Raw genomic sequence first — 17,277 nt, forward strand, 5'->3', positions numbered from 1 at the left:
ATGGGTAACTGAATCTGCTCTAAGTAATACTATATTGAAATCTGCTTTGCTGTTTCTTGCTTTTACTTCATGCAAAAAGGATTTTTTCCCCGTCTGTTTTTCTCAATATACTTGGAATTCCCTCCCCCCCCCCGCCCCCATATTTCTCTTGTTGGGGCTTTTATTGTTGAAAATGAGAGTGGGGAAGTGTGCCTCTGTTTTCTGCACATGTGTTACTCCAATCTTCTTGGCTCAATAAATTTTCCAATCTGAAAACAAATGAAGTCTTTGTCATGAAGATTAATTAAGCCCATAGTTGAACCCAAAATTTATGTTGCTAAGTGAGATATTTAAATGAGTTTTGCCCCATTTTATGAACTTTCTTGCCAAAACGTTTAAGTGAATCACTGCTGTTTTTAAGTTAGTAACAAGTTGTTAAGTGAATCTGGTTTACCTATTGACTTTGCTTATCAGAAGGTTGCAAAATCTGACCACATGATCCTGGGACCGTCATAAATGTGAATCAGTTACTCAGTGTCTAAATTTTGATCACATGGGGATACTGCAATAGTTGCAAGTGTAAAATATGGTCATAACTCACTTTTTCAGTGATGTTGTAACTTTGAATAGTCACTAAATGAACTTTTGTGAGAACTACCTGTATCGTAATTGAAACATGGGAAGCTCAAAGGGGCTAGAGAGCTGAAAGGCATTACATTCCTGGGAACCCCTTAGTGACCATGACAGTTCTCCACAGCCAACTCTCCACAGCCAACTCACTGCAGGACAATTCGCCACAGCCAACTCACCACAGGACAACTCGCTGTGGGACAAGAGTTACACTAATATCAAAGAAATAGTGGAATAGAATCATTAAAGGATGCAAAAGGAAGGACAGAATGAAACGTGAATGGCAAAAATTAAAAAAAATATTTATTTTAAATAAATAGAATTGTTAAATTGTCCCACAGCGAGTTGTCCCATAGTGAGTTGGCGGTGGGAAGTTGGCCGTAATGTCTTGGCCGCAGCAAGTTGTCCCATTCTGCCCCTTAGCAGCTTTATAAAGTCAAAGTCTTTTTTTAAAAAAATAATCTTTATTAGTTATACATTTTTTTAAGAGTAAAACATACAAATACAAATACAATTTTAAACATACACCCCCCCCCCCCGCAGTGACAGTCATTCACAGCCCAACATTTTTTTCCCTTCCTCATTGTTAGGTCTCTAAGCCACATCTTCTCATTACAAAATTCAGGGATCTATTACAATACCCATGTTCGCTTTTAACTTTCCCCGTTTTAAGTCCCTGCTGTTCTCCTTGTCGCCCACATATACCATAAGTTCCAGCTAAGGTAATGTTCCGTTTCTCCTTTGTCCCTCAGCCAACCCGTCATTCTGTCCATTTCTGCACATTCATAGATCTTTTTAATTATAGCGTCTTCCGACGGTATGGTAGTGGATTTCCAAAATTGTGCATAAGTTATTCTTGCGGCCACAATTATATGTAGGCTCAAATGCCATATTGAATTGCTCATGTTTTCTGGTTTAATGCTTAGTAGAAGGTTCTCGGGTCTCCATTCCATGCTTGCCCCGGTAACCTCTTTTAGCCATTTTTTAATCCTTTTCCAGTATTTCGTGGCCTCAGTACAGGACCACCAAATATGGTAGAATGTGCCATCCTTTCTTCCACATTTCCAACACAGTGGAGATAACCCAGGAAACATTTTGGCTAACCTCGTTGGGGGGAAATAAAGTCAGTCTTTATTGTCATTGTACATCATGTATACAACTAAATTGGTTTAGTCTCTTCTGGTGCAGTTCATACAAGACAACATGAATAATATAATATACTTAATATTATACTTAACTTATACTTAATTCAGTGCAATAGCACCACAGTTCACCCATGAAAATGTTACTAAATTTCTTTGCTTTTCATTGAAAAAATAAAGGAATTAAATTGTCCTTCATCAAGTTTGATATGAACTAGTAAAACTAACAGAGATCCTCAGGGCACTCTAGACCTGTGGCTTAGGTTACCTTTCTTTTTAACTTTTGTTGCTCTGATGTATTTCTGGGTCTACCTTTCAAATCATATTTCTTCACATATTATGAATAAGGTGACCAGATTTTCAGATTGGTAAAGAGGGACACCTTTGACCGGAGAGGGAGGGGGGGGCTTGATTAAAAATTTTATACGGAGCAACAGAAATTTTCATACAACGCAAAAATAGTATTGTAATATTTTTTTTATTTCAACATGACTACAATTTACAAATATAAATTGTAACTGTTGCCAAACATCAAAATTTTGATCACGTGACCATGAGGTTGCTGCAATGGTCGCTAAGTGTGAAAATGGTCGCTAAGTGTGAAAAATGGTCATCAGTCACTTTTTTCAATGCCATTGTAAGTTTGGTCACTATACCACCTTTCTTGCCACAGTTCTTAAGTGAATAACTGCAGCTGGTATTTTGTATTTTGGATAGAATCTTTTTTAAAATAGTCTAAGACAATTTTAAAAAAGAATCCACACAGAATAAATTGAAGTAAAACATTTCAAACTATTCCACACAGAATAAATTGAAGTAAAACTATTTTTAAAAATTCTATGCACAATATATTTCAAAGTATTGTGCATAGAATTTTTAAAAATGGTTTCACTTCAATTTATTTTGGATAGAATCCTTTTTTTAAATTGTCTTAGATAAATTGAGAGACCGCCTGCTGCCAATTACCTCCCACAGACCCATTAGATCTCACAGGGTTGGCCTCCTCCAGGTTCCATCTACTAGCCAATGCCATCTGGCTACTACCCAGGGAAGGGCCTTCTCTGTGGCAGCTCCGGCCCTTTGGAATGAACTCCCCGCAGCAATTCGGACCCTCACCTCTCTCCAGGCCTTCCGAAAAGCCATCAAAACCTGGCTTTGCCGGCAGGCCTGGGGGTGATGAGTTCCCTCCCCTCTCGACTTGTATGGTTGTGTGACTCTTGCTTATTTTAATTATCTGTATTTGTTTTATGTTCCCCTTTTTCCCCTTTTGAATTGTTCGCCACCCTGAGTCCTCCCGGAGAAGGACGGCATATAAATAATAAAATTCAATTCAATTCAATTCAAATTTTAAAAAAGATTCTATCCATAATACAAAATACCAGCTGCAGTTATTCACTTAAGAACTGTGGCAAGAAAGGTGATATAATGGGCTTAGTGACCAAAGTTACAATAGCATTGAAAAAAGTGACTGATGACCATTTTTCACACTTAGTGACTGTTGCAGCATCCTCATGGTCACACGATCAAAATGTTGATGTTTGGCAATAGTTACAATTTATATTTGTAAATTGTAGTTATGTTGAAATAAAAAAAATATTACAATACTATTTTTGCGTTGTATGAAAATTTTTGTTGCTCCGTATAAAATTTTTAATCAAGCCCCCACCCCCAGTCAAAGGTTTCCCTCTTTACTGAAAATCTGGTCACCTTGCTTTTTAGGATGCTGTCTAGATTTGCCATAGCTTTCCTTCCCAGGAGCAAGCATCTTTTAATTCCTTGGAATTGGGTAGGTCTAGTTTAATGAAAAGAAGGACCGAGGTATTGTATTGTGGTTGCTGCAATTAATATACTTAATAACTCCATTTTTATTCTTTATTTTTTAATAATAATTTTCATAACAGTTGCTCCTGTTTTTGAAAGGCATTAAAGCCAGAAAATCGGGACTTTTTAAAAACGCGGCGGGAAACGGGACAAATTGTTATAAAGCATGATTGTAACACTGAAATCGGGATGTCTGGTCACCTTAATTATGAAATCTTCTACTCCTCAGTATAAGAATTCAATAAGAATGGGGGTATCAGCCAATAGAAAAAGAAAGAAAAAGTAAACCTTTCCCTTCCTAATTTCTCATTCACAAGACTCATCTGAAAGTGCTTTTCCTTTTGCATCCTTAATATATTGTATTTGTTTGAATATTTTCCCATCTAATATGTGAATTAGCTCTTGAATTCATCGATAACCAGTCAAAAGTTATTTTATTACTCTAGCTGAAATTGTATTGTAAGAGTGTACTTAATATAATATCTCCCCACCCCCAAACTGCTTTAAGTGATTCATAACAAAATTGTGTATTTTGAATATTTGAAATGTAACCAGTAACTGAAGATGTAGCCACATTTTTCTGCCGTCTTTGTCACCGTTGGTGCCTTCTAGATTACATTTGTTCAGAAGTCAGTTTGATCCCATTAGTAATTGACTTTTAAATAGGCATGGATTGAAATATCTTATAATAATCAGAGAGATGCATTTGTAATTTATTTTCTATACTTGTTTTATTGTTGGTGGTGTTTTACTTTTTAATTGAAAGCTACCTTGAGTCTCTTTGATTTGGTAGCCTTATCAATTTAATAAATTATAATTATTCCAAGGTGCTTTAAAACAATAAAGCAGTAACAATGGGGAAAACATTAATAAATAGCTCAGAAAGGAATATGAAAATAAAAACACATAAAAGCCACCAACCCTAAATAACATAATATAGTCATTTTGAATTTGAACCATTCAATGAATGGATAAACTGGGAAATAGAATTACTCTTCAAATGTGAGTCCTGTTCCAGAATGCTAATTAGTTGTATGAAAATAATTCATCAGATGTGCTGCTTGTATTAACACTATTCAGAATACAGCTTCTTATTGTAACAATCATCCCAAAGAAACTGTTTGAAGTTTTGGGCACAACCATATTTTCCAAATACACTGAATTATTTCTTATTCTGCTTTTTATGGCTGACTCTTTAATAATCTAGCCCAGTTGTTCAAAGTGTATTTTATGAAACTGTTTCATCTACATTCAGTTCAATGCATGATATTGCCTTCTTAAGTCCCATTTAATTACTTAATACCCAGAGCAACCTTTTCCCAAGAAAATATTTCTCCATGTATGTTTAAAACAAGTGAATGCAACATGTTGTCCAACACAATGCAGCACAATGTTGTCCTTGTGGGCATGGATGCATAGAAATCTTAGTACAAGTCCTCTTTGGTTAACAGTTTTACAGGGACAACCATCTCCAGCTGATCATCTAACTTTTATCCAATTTCTAGCTGCTGCCTGTTGGGAACTGTGCTGCACAAGCGATGGGCGAGTGTGTGAGCTTGTATTGTGGTTGGGGACCGCTGTTCTAAAGCATGGCGGATATGTTTTATTTATACTACATATTACAATACAGAGATAACTTTAATTATCTAAATGTAGCAACATTTTGTGCATATAAACTCCTCCTACCAATGGAATAGTCAATGATGTAGTTTAGTTGCTTATTTTATTACATCATGACACACTAAATTAGCCTTCATTGTATAGTTTTTGTATTTTGAATATTAATATTATTTTACTGGTAGAATGTAATGATGATAATAAGGTTATTTTGTGATATACACTCACACAGTATGTATATATAGCTATCGTTCCATAATTTTATACCGTAACATTTATATTAGATAATTTACACTGCATTGTTCTTGCTTGCCTTATTTTGTATGTTCTTTGACTGTTGATCATTGAGTACTTTTGATCAGTGTGGATTGTTTCATGGTACCCTTGAATGTGTACTTTGTTTTCTCTGTTTATGATTATGTTCAGGAAGATAATCTTTTGTTGTTCTCTTCTTGTAAATGTGATTCTGTGGAAGTTGTGATGATGACAGTTCTATGTGTGTTCTAATCTTTTTATCCCTTTTCTTTTTCATTTTGATGATACCAAACATGGCATCCCCACAATTGATCAGTATTTGTGTTATATCTTTGGGGAAACTGCTGTTTCCAGATTTTGCATGACTGTCTCTGCTATGAATTATGAAACATCACAATAACCTCACACTCTAAAATGCAGAAGTAGGCTAAATATAACTTCTTTTCAATACAGTGGATACCAGCATAACTTCATCAGTGTCTAATCATGCAACTGACAACTACACAACTCATTAAAAGGAAAATTCCATCACATTCAAATTTCTGAAACTACCAATAGGTTACCACGATTCCTACAAATTATAGTAGCCCATAAACTAACAAAGTTTATCCAAAGCATCCTAAGCAAACCTAAAGACCCAACAATCAAAGAAGACAAAACAAAACTCATCTACAACATACAATGCAAGGACTGGGAAACAGGCAGAACACATGCTTGAACATCAATTGGCACTTTAGAAAACATGGTGAAAACTCAGTCTCACAGCACATTGACATGTTAAATTACAGTTTCAACAGGGTAATTATAGACATCTGAGATCACAGCAGATCCAAAAATGCAAATGTTTCTGAAGAATCCTTTTACAGATATAGTTAAATTCTACCTGCAATTCATTCAAGAAAGAAAGCAACTAAAGGTCAAGGAAAAAGGCAAACAGATCTAAACACATCCTTCCTGATTAACCAATACCCAGATAAGCAAGACCTAGCATTAGATAAACAGGAATAGTGAAAGAAGAAATAACATTCATCTTAAAAAGCATTCAAGGATACTATCAAGGAGGATAGTTCAAGATACCACATATAAACAGCAACTTGTTCACTGATGATACTAGCTAGCTAGCCTGATAATGAAATGTCTCTAGGAAGAAAAGCAAGCTAAGAGGACATCAAGAATCCGGCAATTCAGAGACTTCCAGTTGGGCGTGGTCTGAGAGGAGTTGTTGTTTTTAACAGCTCCGGATCCTTGGCTGTGTTAAGCTGTCTAAACAGTATCCATCAACTGTTTGACAGTTTGATCACCTCTTCTTCGGGCATAGGAAAGGAGGTGAGAAAGCTGTGTTTGGGTAGTGCTCCATTCAACCCCCCCCCCCCCAGAACATAAATCTGGGGGTGGAAGGTGTGAACCGCCCTGCAACCTAGTGAATTCTCCGCGTCAAGGACTTTTTCTGCCTTTTTGCAGAACGAAGGCATAAGTCCACCCTCAGCTCAAGGATTGATTTATTACTGATTCCAACACGGGCAGACTAGTACTGGAGAACTTCTAATTGCATGTATCACAGACTTTAACTCCATTTTTTTTAAAAAATCCTTCTGATAAACCACTTGCTAGAAACAAAAAGAAAATGGCACCGAACAGCTTTGTAGGCGGGGTCAGGCTCTGATGTTACAGATTTTCATGGAGCTCAGAACATTTAAAGATCATTAACTCAGTAGTGATTTATTACTAAGCTAAATAGTAATTGCTGGACAAGCGGCTTGCCTGGATTTAGTAATTGGGTGGAGAAGATTAAATGAGAAATGGCTTCTAAGCAGCAAAAAATAAACGCCTCTAAAAGTGCTGGTAATTCACCTGCTCCCGGAATTAAATTACAGTCACTACTCCCCCCCCAACCTCCTCCTACTCCCACAGGAGAACCTTTGACTTGAGAAATACTGCAAAAAGAACTAAGTGTGGCCTTAGCCGAAGCCTTAAAAAATCATGCAGCTGTGATGGAAATTAAAATACAGGAAAAGATATCTGCTGCCCATAAGGAACTGTCAGAAGAAGTTATGAATTCGGTCCAGATTTGTAACCAACAAATTAGAGACGATATTTTAGACGCTTTTAAATGCTTATCTGGTTATGTATCAGGAATCGAAGATATATTGGAAGATCTTAATGATTCCAATATTAACCTGGTAACAAAAATGGATGTGGTACAACAAAAGGGTGGTGATGCAGAAAATGAAATTATAATGTTGCAGTATAGACAGATGGAATTTGCCTTAAGGATAAGAGGCCTCAAAGAGAAAAACCAAGAAAATTTGAAGCAGATTTTCTCAGAAGCTTTTTTTTTAATTATTTATTTATTTATTTATTTATTTATTTATTTATTTATTTATTTCCAAAACAAACATATATTGTAAAAAGTATATCAGCTGGTTACAAAAAGCTTTTGTGCATCTCTTCCACTGTCATCAAATATAATTCATATTAATTCAAATATCTTAAGTCAAATATTTACTATATTAACATCATCATACCTCCACTTTTATTTGACTACAGTTATTTAAACATCCTTCATCCTTAAATATACCAAGATTCAATCCATAACCACATGCTGGCATTTCATTTACTTATTTATAAAATCCTCCATTAACATTAAGTCCTCATATCCTGTTTTAGCTAAACATCCATAATATTTAATACCAAAGTTTTCTAATCCTCCATGTATATAATTTATTATCATTATCCTTTCTTTATTTGACTATATCCTATATCATAGCATTTTCCCCCTATTAGTTAAAATTTAACTATATAGTTTTGTTTTTTTATGATAATTATTATTGTTATTAATAATCTTTATATATAGTCCAAAAATATTTCTAACCTTCCCTTCTCATATCCAATTATTACTTATCATAACAACTCAGCATTGTATACATTACTATCATTATCAATTTTTATTTAACTATACCTATTACTAATGGATTTAACTAAGTTTAGCTAATTTTGAATTATACTCTTCCATCTATCAACCTGTATCTCTCCAATAACAGAACAGTCTTATATCTGCTGCCATTTGTGGATCCAATTCTCTGAACAACTTTTTGAACAAATCCATACGAAGAAATCTTTGCACCTTCTTGTTTGTGGTATCTCTCATATAATGTTGATGCCCTCTTTTTGTTTCCTTTATCAGCTTGTCTTTAATTCTCAGCAGTGGCATCAAATGTTTTGTAAATAGTATTTCATAGTCCATAAATTCTTTGATATTTTCTTCTCCTTCTAAGCCCTGTCTTTTGAAGTAAATTTTCTCTCCATTTAACTCCTCTTCAAATATTCCATTCTTTCCTCCCTCAGAAATAAACCAATTGTCACAAATGTCAACAAGCTCAAATTCTTTATCTCCGTCTTCCATCTTATTTTGTATTTGGTAATTATCCTCAATTTTTTTCTCATAATTTGTTTCCAAAAACACAAAATAATCCAATTTTCTCTGAATTCTGTCCACTGTATCAGACAGCCTCTTCAAAGCTGAAAGTATCGCTTGGAGAGACACTTGAAAAGACGCCATGTTTATATGCAGTTGTATTTTTTCTTAAAAGCTCTGAAGCATTCGCAAGTGAAAGCAGACTACAAAGGGAACAGCTGTACAATCTTATCAGATCTTAAGCCAGAACAGCTAAGCAATAAAAGTGTCAAGATGTAAACAGTCAAATTGTAGTCAATTAGTTTACAGCCAGCTTTGGATACCAAGAAAGATAAGAAGGGTCTCCTGCAAAATATCCAAACGTGAGCAAAACTACCCAAGTCCTTTTTTGATATGATGGATGATTTCGAACTGAGAGACATTTGGCGAGAAAGGAATGCAGAAGAACATGACTTTACATTTTTCTCTGATAGACAACAATCCTTTTCTAGGATTGATTTTATACTAACAACCAATGATTTGCTTTCTAGGGTAAAGAAGACAAAGATATGTTCCAGAGCTTTATCAGATCATAATCCAGTTTGGATGGAGCTGGAATTTGGGACCAAAGCAAGAAGGACTTGGAGATTAAATGAAAATTTATTTAGATATGAGAAAAATATTAATGAATGTAAAAAATTGTTAAGAGAATATTTTGTTTTTAATATGAATAAGGGCACATCTATGGAAATGGTCTGGGATGCAAGTAAAGCGTACATGTGAGGAGTCCTAATAAATTTAAATAGGTTACATAGACGTGAACAGGGTGGGGGGGAAGAACTGAACTAGAGGAAGAAACCAGGAAGAGAGAACAGGAGTTAATATTAAACCCAGGAGATAAGAAGATTAAAGAAGCAATTACTTTATTAAGAGCGCAATTTAATATGCTGATGTCAGACCAGGTGGCTACTAATTTGTTATATGCAAAACATAACACTTTTTGTAACGCAAACAAATCTGGTAGATGGTTAGCATATCTGATTAGGAAGAAACAGAAATCTCGCAATATATCAAAATTACATTATAAAGGGAAGGAAGTGTATCAACAGGATGAGATTCAAAAGGCCTTTCGTGAATTTTTCACAGGATTGTACATGAAGGACAAAATACAAGGTTTAGATATAGATAGATACCTGGATAAAGAAAAAATACCCATAGTTAAAGACGAGCAGAGGGAGAGATTGAATCAACCAATAACTTTGGGGGAAATTCTCCAGGTAATTAAACAGCTAAAGGTAGGGAAAGCACCGGGTACAGACGGTTTGACAGCAGCTTACTACAAAAATTTACAATTAGAAATGGTAGAACCCCTTAAGGAACTATTTAATAAGATCCAAATGGAAGACAGCCTTCATATCCCTGATACCTAAAGAAGATCAAGATCTTAGTCAACCAAAAAATTACAGACCTATATCATTACTTAACGTAGATTATAAAATTTTCACTAAAATACTAGCGAATAGGTTAATGTTGGTTATTCAGCAATTGATTCATAATGATCAAACCGGTTTTATACAAGGGAGACAAATGAGAACTAATGTAAGACAAATTGTTAATATACTGGAATACTTGGGAAAGAATAATCAAATCCCTGCAGCGCTTTTATTTTTAGATGCCGAGAAAGCCTTTGATCGAGTGAATTGGCAATTTCTAATGAAAATAATGCAAAAAATGCAAATGGGAGAGCATTTTTTACAATCAATTAAAGCAATATATCAGGAACAAACAGCACAAATTGTAGTCAATGGAAGTTTAACAGACTCATTTAAAATCGAGAAAGGTACAAGGCAGGGTTGTCCCCTATCTCCATTACTGTTTATCATAACCCTGGAACTATTGTTGAATAAAATAAGGGGATCAGATGATTTACAGGGAATCAAGATTAGGCACCAAGAATATAGAATACGTGCTTTTGCGGATGATTTGGTTATAACATTAACTCAACCACAGGAATCTAGTAAGGTTTTAATGAATATGATTAATCAATACGGCCAAGTGTCCGGATTTAAAAGAAATTTAGGGAAAACAAAGATGCTAGTTAAAAATATGAACACTAAAACAAAGGGAAGAATTAGAAGGAATGACAGGATATGAAATAGTTAAAAAGGTTAAATATCTAGGAGTCTATATCTCAACCTCAAATGGGAAACTATATAAGTATAATTATGAGCCACTATGGTGCAGCACACAGGCAGAGATGAAAAATTGGGAAAAATTACAATTATGTTTGTTGGGAAGAATAGCAGCAGTGAAAATGAATGTTCTACCTAAATTTTTATTTCTTTTTCAAATGATACCAATACTTAAAAAAGATGCAAATTTGCTAGAATGGCAGAAGGGCATTAACAAATTTGTTTGGGCAGGGAAGAAGCCAAGAATAAAACTAAAAATAATGCAAGATGTGCGTGAGAAAGGAGGTTTGAAATTGCCAAATTTAAAACTATATTATGAAGCAGTAGTTTTATCAGTAATCAGTGACTGGATTAACTTAACAGATGATAGAATACTTAATATCGAAGGGCATGATTTGGTATATGATTAGCATGCTTACCTGCTATATGACAAAAAGGTAGATAAGAATTTTAAAAGTCATATTTTAAGGAATGCTCTACTGCGGGTCTGGAAAAAATATCAATACAAACTAAATGACAAGATACCTATGTGGGCAATTCCTAGACACGCAATAGAAAACATAAATATAGTACAAAAACTGGATGTAATTACATACAGTTTCTCACCTTAGAAAGAGGTGTATTACAATTAAAACCCTTGAATGTACTAAAAGAGGAAAAGGTAATTCAAACATGGTTTCAGTATGGGCAGTTACAGGCCAGATGGAAAAAAGATCAAAAAATTGGTTTTATGCAAAATGAGGATAATTTATTAAAACAAATTAGGGATCAAAGTCCAATGTATATAAAGAGATTATATAATGTATTAACAGAAATGGATTCGGAAACAGAATTAGTTAAAGACTGTATGATAAAGTGGGCACAAAATTTTGAAGAACCAATAATGTTGGATACATGGGAAAAGATATGGGTAAGAAATGTAAAATTTACACAAGCCCAAAATTTGAGAGAAAACTTTTATAAGATGTTTCATAGATGGCATTTAGATCCTAAAAAATTAGCCTGTATGTATCCGAATCTACAACCTAAATGCTGGAGATGTGATTGTCTCGATGCCACATACTATCATATATGGTGGACTTGTAAAAAGGTAAAAGCATTTTGGATAAAAATATGGTGGATTATGCAAAATGTTCTTTAAAAAAGGATAAAGTTTACCCCTCAGTTATTCTTGTTAGGTATAATTACTGATTGTACAGTTATAGAGACTAACTTGATTTTGCATTTAATAATCGCAGCAAGACTGTTGGTGGCGCAATACTGGAAGAGGGAAGATCTGCCTACTATTCAAGAATGGACATTAGCAGAGATGGCTAAATATCAGCATATCTCAAGGATCACTCAAATGAGAGATACAAATTGGAGTGGAGAAGATGGATTGACTATACTCAAAATAAATATGGTACTAAGAAATTCCAGATAGTTTATGACTGAAGAAACAAGGAATGATATAATCTGTTTAGAGTTAGCCTAGCAAAGAGGAGTCAAAGCACATATGAAAGATGATGCTAACTTTTTTAAAGTTTACTTTAGAATATCTTTGTTAAAGATTTATACCCTGTATTGGTTCTGGGAAGTCAGGGGGGGGGGAAGGTTGGGGGGGTTGGGGGGGAGGGTAGGGGAGGGAGGTAAACATCTGTAAAAGTTTTTTTTTCAAAAAATTTCAATTAAAAAAAAAAGAATCCGGCAATTCAGTCCTCAGCTACATATTTTCTTCATTGTAGTTACTTGTGTATGATTGATTACTGAATATGCCCTCAAGTTGGTGTTGAGTCTTAGCATTTCCATTAAATTTTATTCAGGATAATCTGACTCTAACCTCATCCTCCAGTTCTTCAAATGGTGCACACTTTCACTTTGTAGTTGAGTCTACTCATCTTGCTGCTACTAACCCTCTTTTTGACTTACACCCAAACACGGAGAAGACTAGAAGATGTCCTGTAAATGGATGATATTCACATCATTCCAAAGAATACGGTGTTCTCCGAGTTCCTCTCTATTGTCCCTAACTATGCAATCTCAATAATTATCCTCCTCTCCTGAGACATGAGTCTCTTTGGGATACATGTTTTATTAGGTTGTCAGGGTCAGTAGCGGTAGCTGCTCATTATTAATTCAACAGAACCAGCCTGAGAAGTCATTTCCTCTTTGAAATGTTTCTCTCCCTCTGTAAATGTGTGTGTCCTCTTCTCCAAATGTTCATTGGGGTGATAAAAATAATAATAATAGAAAAGGCAGAGCTCCTGGCTTCTAGCATTTTTCTTGCTGATTCCAGCATAAAAACAATTTCACCATTTTCCATCCAATTATAAATTTTAATCAGAAAATTAAGAAGTTTTATTATGGTCTTGGTGGTTTTCACTGTTATCACATGCAGTGAAAAGGTTTAGAGCTGTAAACCTATAGAAAATGCATGTTGTAAATAAACTATGGGGGCATCTGACAATTGCCTCCATTTTTTAACTCCCCTGTTGCTAATTATCTCCATTCACTTCTGCCTTTGCAACTCGCAAAAAAATTAATGGGCAGTCTTTACAAACTTCTGTGGCCCCAGATCTGCTTAAGTAGGTTCAAGATTGTTTGGTTGATGGGCAGCACCTTTGTTTGACAGATGCCACTCATCCATTTGTTAATGAATTAATGAATGATGTTTAGGTCATGTTAGTCATTGGGGCAATAGTTCTATAAATAGTTTTTTAAATGGCTGCCGGAATAATGGTAACTAATGGTAAGTGGGGATTTTGGCCTAGAAAGAGTTCATTAAAAATACCTTCATTTGGCTGTATTGAGGCAAAGGAAGTGTCCCAGCCACAATTTTGCACATTTGAAATGAACTATAGAATGGAAAGAAATAAAATGTATTGCCAGATTGGTTTAGTGGTTAAGGTATCAGGCTAGAAAACAGGACTGTGCTTGTCCAGTCCTGCCTTAGACATGAAGATCATTCTCTCTCAGCCCAACTCACCTTACAGAATTATTGTGGGGAAAATAGGAGGAGGAAGATGTGTTGGATATATTTGTAATAATAATAAAGGTGGGAGATGGTAGGTAGGTAGGTAGGTAGGTTAGGTAGGTAGGTAGGTAGATTGATACATGGATGGATGGATGGATGGATGGATGGATGGATGGATGGATGGATGGATGATAGATAATTGCAAAAACCTTTGTTGGAAGAAATGTCCTTCTGGGTTTAGCTCCAAGTGGGGAAAAAGACACTGGAAACGTGGAGGCTGCTTGGAAAGATGGTTTAATGGTAGACAGGATCACATGGCTTGAGCTCCTGAACAGAAAAGGGGGATCACATGCTTCCAGATGTTGGATGAAGAAGAAAAGGGAGCGAATGCTGAAAGTTCCTGGCTTTATGCCCTCTCTGGCCCTTGATCTTGTATTCTGATTGGTTGTCAAACTCCCATGGATTGTCAGACTCCCATGGGCCATGCGGGGACAACTCTCTAGGCTTTTTTGAGTCCAGGTTTGGTTGAGCATTGCTTCTTCCCAGGTGCCCTGTGGTGAGGTGGGTAAAGGGCTAATACTATTATGCATTAATCCCATCATCCTGGAGCTGAATGGGGGACATCTTTGTTATGTACACTGGCTCGGGCATTTTAATGGCCCATTGACAAAGGTGGGGGCTCTTAAGAGTGAGTCTGTTTCCTGCCTAAAAAAATGTTTCTCCGTTTCTTATCCAGGGAAATATAATATTCTGCCTTTTCAGTATTTCCCAGAATATTTCATTTTTCTAAGAGAGGGGTAGGTGCTAACTTCCTACACCTTTACATAAAAAGGTACACCTGAACAAAGGTGTTACTAGTTACAAATGTAGATCTATTTTTCTATATAAATTTTATTCATTAGCAATTTCCACATAGCTTGACAGATTTTGTTGAGACTTTCCTGCTGTCCAGCTGATAGCTATTGATGAGTGACTTTAAGACCAATATTCTTTTTCCATATGCCTCTTTATCTTATAAATGCTGATCTGTGTAAAGTAAGTATGTCACAGTAAGAGCCAAAAAGCACCTCAAGAATTTTTATTCTTTTTATATAGAACATAGACTCAGATAGGTAGAAACTAGGAATACAGAAATTCTTGTATACAAAATGGAAATGCATGCATGAGTGTGCTTGATACATAATATTCAAAGTAATGCAACTAAGCCATTAAAATAAAGAAAAACAATTTTAATATTAAAAACTATTTAAAACCCCTAAAACAGAAGTGCTATCCAACTTATTAACAAAATAATAATTTAACAGGCTTTATTCCACCAGTACTGAATTCCCAGGCAAGATGGCAAAGCCAAATCTTCAGGCCCTTCCTAAAGGTCAGAAGGCTACATGCCAATTTAAGTTCCAAGAAAATGATGTTCCATTTGTTATACGCAGATAACAAGTTATTATTCAATCACATTCTTTCACATTTTCATGTTAAGTCTTTGTTACTGGAGAGTAGGACATTCAAGCACAATGGTTTTATTGTTGTGTTGTCACATTACCAAGATGGTCCGATACTTATATAATGTTAAGTCTTAATGTGGCTTCATTTGAGCCTGTTGTGATATGTGAACCAATTTATAATGGCTAGTATTGTATTCAAACCAGGTTGCTATGTCTTATTCAACAACCTGTGTTCAAAAACATTCCTGGTATTAGTGTTGTGCAGATACTAAAAAGGCTATTTTCTGTTTTTTTCCAAACCATTAATTCATTTTATAGCGTCCAGATGCTCATTATGGAGGAGTTGAGCCTTATTGCTCAGGAGACATGCTCTAAATTATTGATGATTTCCTGCCAGAGAAACAATCTGAATTGTATAAAACATTACATCTTGGTTGAATATGCCTGGTAGGAAGTTCATTGCCTTGTAAAACGGTATGCAAAACACTAAGGGCTTAATGTGGTTGCAGATTCCTAGGATAAAAGAGAATTGTCATTTGAGAAAATAAATGGAATGAATTCCACATCTGGTTATGATGGGCATTAATCAGGAAAACTCTTTTTCTGCATTTACAAAGGTTAAGTTGGTGGTACAGTACAAATCTCATTTTTGTGCTCTGCTCTGGTTTATGAATCCATTAGGGGAAGCACCTTAAATTATCTTTGTTGCTATAAATGCTAGCTTCATCTTTTGATTTCAGTTTAGAACACACAATATTTTTTGTTTTGTTATTTTGGAGTACTGCCTTTTTTTTTTTACAGAAAACATATGATATATTATTCTCTGTGTAGTCCACAGAGCGCTATGAAAGTGCAGTATGCAAGTGTACATATGTCAACCTGGAAGAGAATAAAATAGACCAGCATATCTGAGTATTCCACTGGTTTCCCCCCCCCCCATTTTTTAAAAAAAATACTGCCAAGAACGCTTCCTTCTTAGCAGCAAAAGGAGCCAATGGTTAAACATTTCATCTTAATCTTAATCGAAACCAGTGGTGGGATTCAGCCAGTTCGCACCACTTCAAGAGAACCGGTTGTTAACTTTCTGAGCAGTTTGGTGAATTGGTTGTTGGAAGAAATCATTCGGGCAGAGAACTGGTTGTTAAATTATTTGAATCCCACCACTGATCGAAACTATGATATAAACCAGCCTTCCCCAATATGATATCCTCCAGTGTTGGTCTGCAACAACTGTCACCTTGGTCATCTAGCAAAGTCCTATAAAATGTCTTGGCATGGAATAAGGGGTTCTTTGGGGGATACCAGGATAGATTTCCAAACAGGTATTTCAGCCTACGCCTATATCTGTTTTAAAGATCTGCTTATTAAGAATCTCATAGCACAATTTTAGGCTGTTTCACCTTCATCCATATTTGAAGAGATGGAAAATTTGAGTGAGTTTTCGGGAAGGATTAATGAGTGGCTGCAAAGGAAGAAAAGATGAATATGACATGTGTTAGGGAATCTCCAACAGACTGGAGGTAGGTGTTAAGAGACAACCAAGTTTGGATTCTTTTCACTGCAGAAAGTGGCACAGACTGGGCCTCCACCAGAATCTTTGAACCTTTACCTACCATTCCCAAGGGAATAGAGTCAGTCTGGTGCAATTCTTGTAACATAGGTGAGAAGCAATCAGTCTTCTGTTTGAGACTATTCATGACTGGTTTTGGTTGCTTTCCTCTGACACATAGAGATCTTTGACAATCGCTCTCTAAATGGGTGTCCCCCCCCCCTATTTAAAACAGCAAAATATTGGAATGTAATATGGAGCAAAATATTAATGTTTTGCTCCATATTCTTTCTTTTTTTT

General features: G+C 35.5%; 1 protein-coding gene across 1 annotated transcript in view; it reads left to right on the plus strand.

Moving 5' to 3' along the window:
* The window catches only part of LOC106553648 (uncharacterized), a 105,065-nt gene that overhangs the window by 29,127 nt on the left and 58,661 nt on the right, over positions 1–17,277 (plus strand). The window lies entirely within an intron of this gene.

Source organism: Thamnophis sirtalis, unplaced genomic scaffold (assembly GCF_051295495.1).
Source record: "Thamnophis sirtalis isolate CommonGarterSnake01/CBP01778 unplaced genomic scaffold, rThaSir2_p1.2 scaffold_1, whole genome shotgun sequence".
Classification (NCBI taxonomy): Eukaryota; Metazoa; Chordata; class Lepidosauria; order Squamata; family Natricidae; genus Thamnophis; species Thamnophis sirtalis.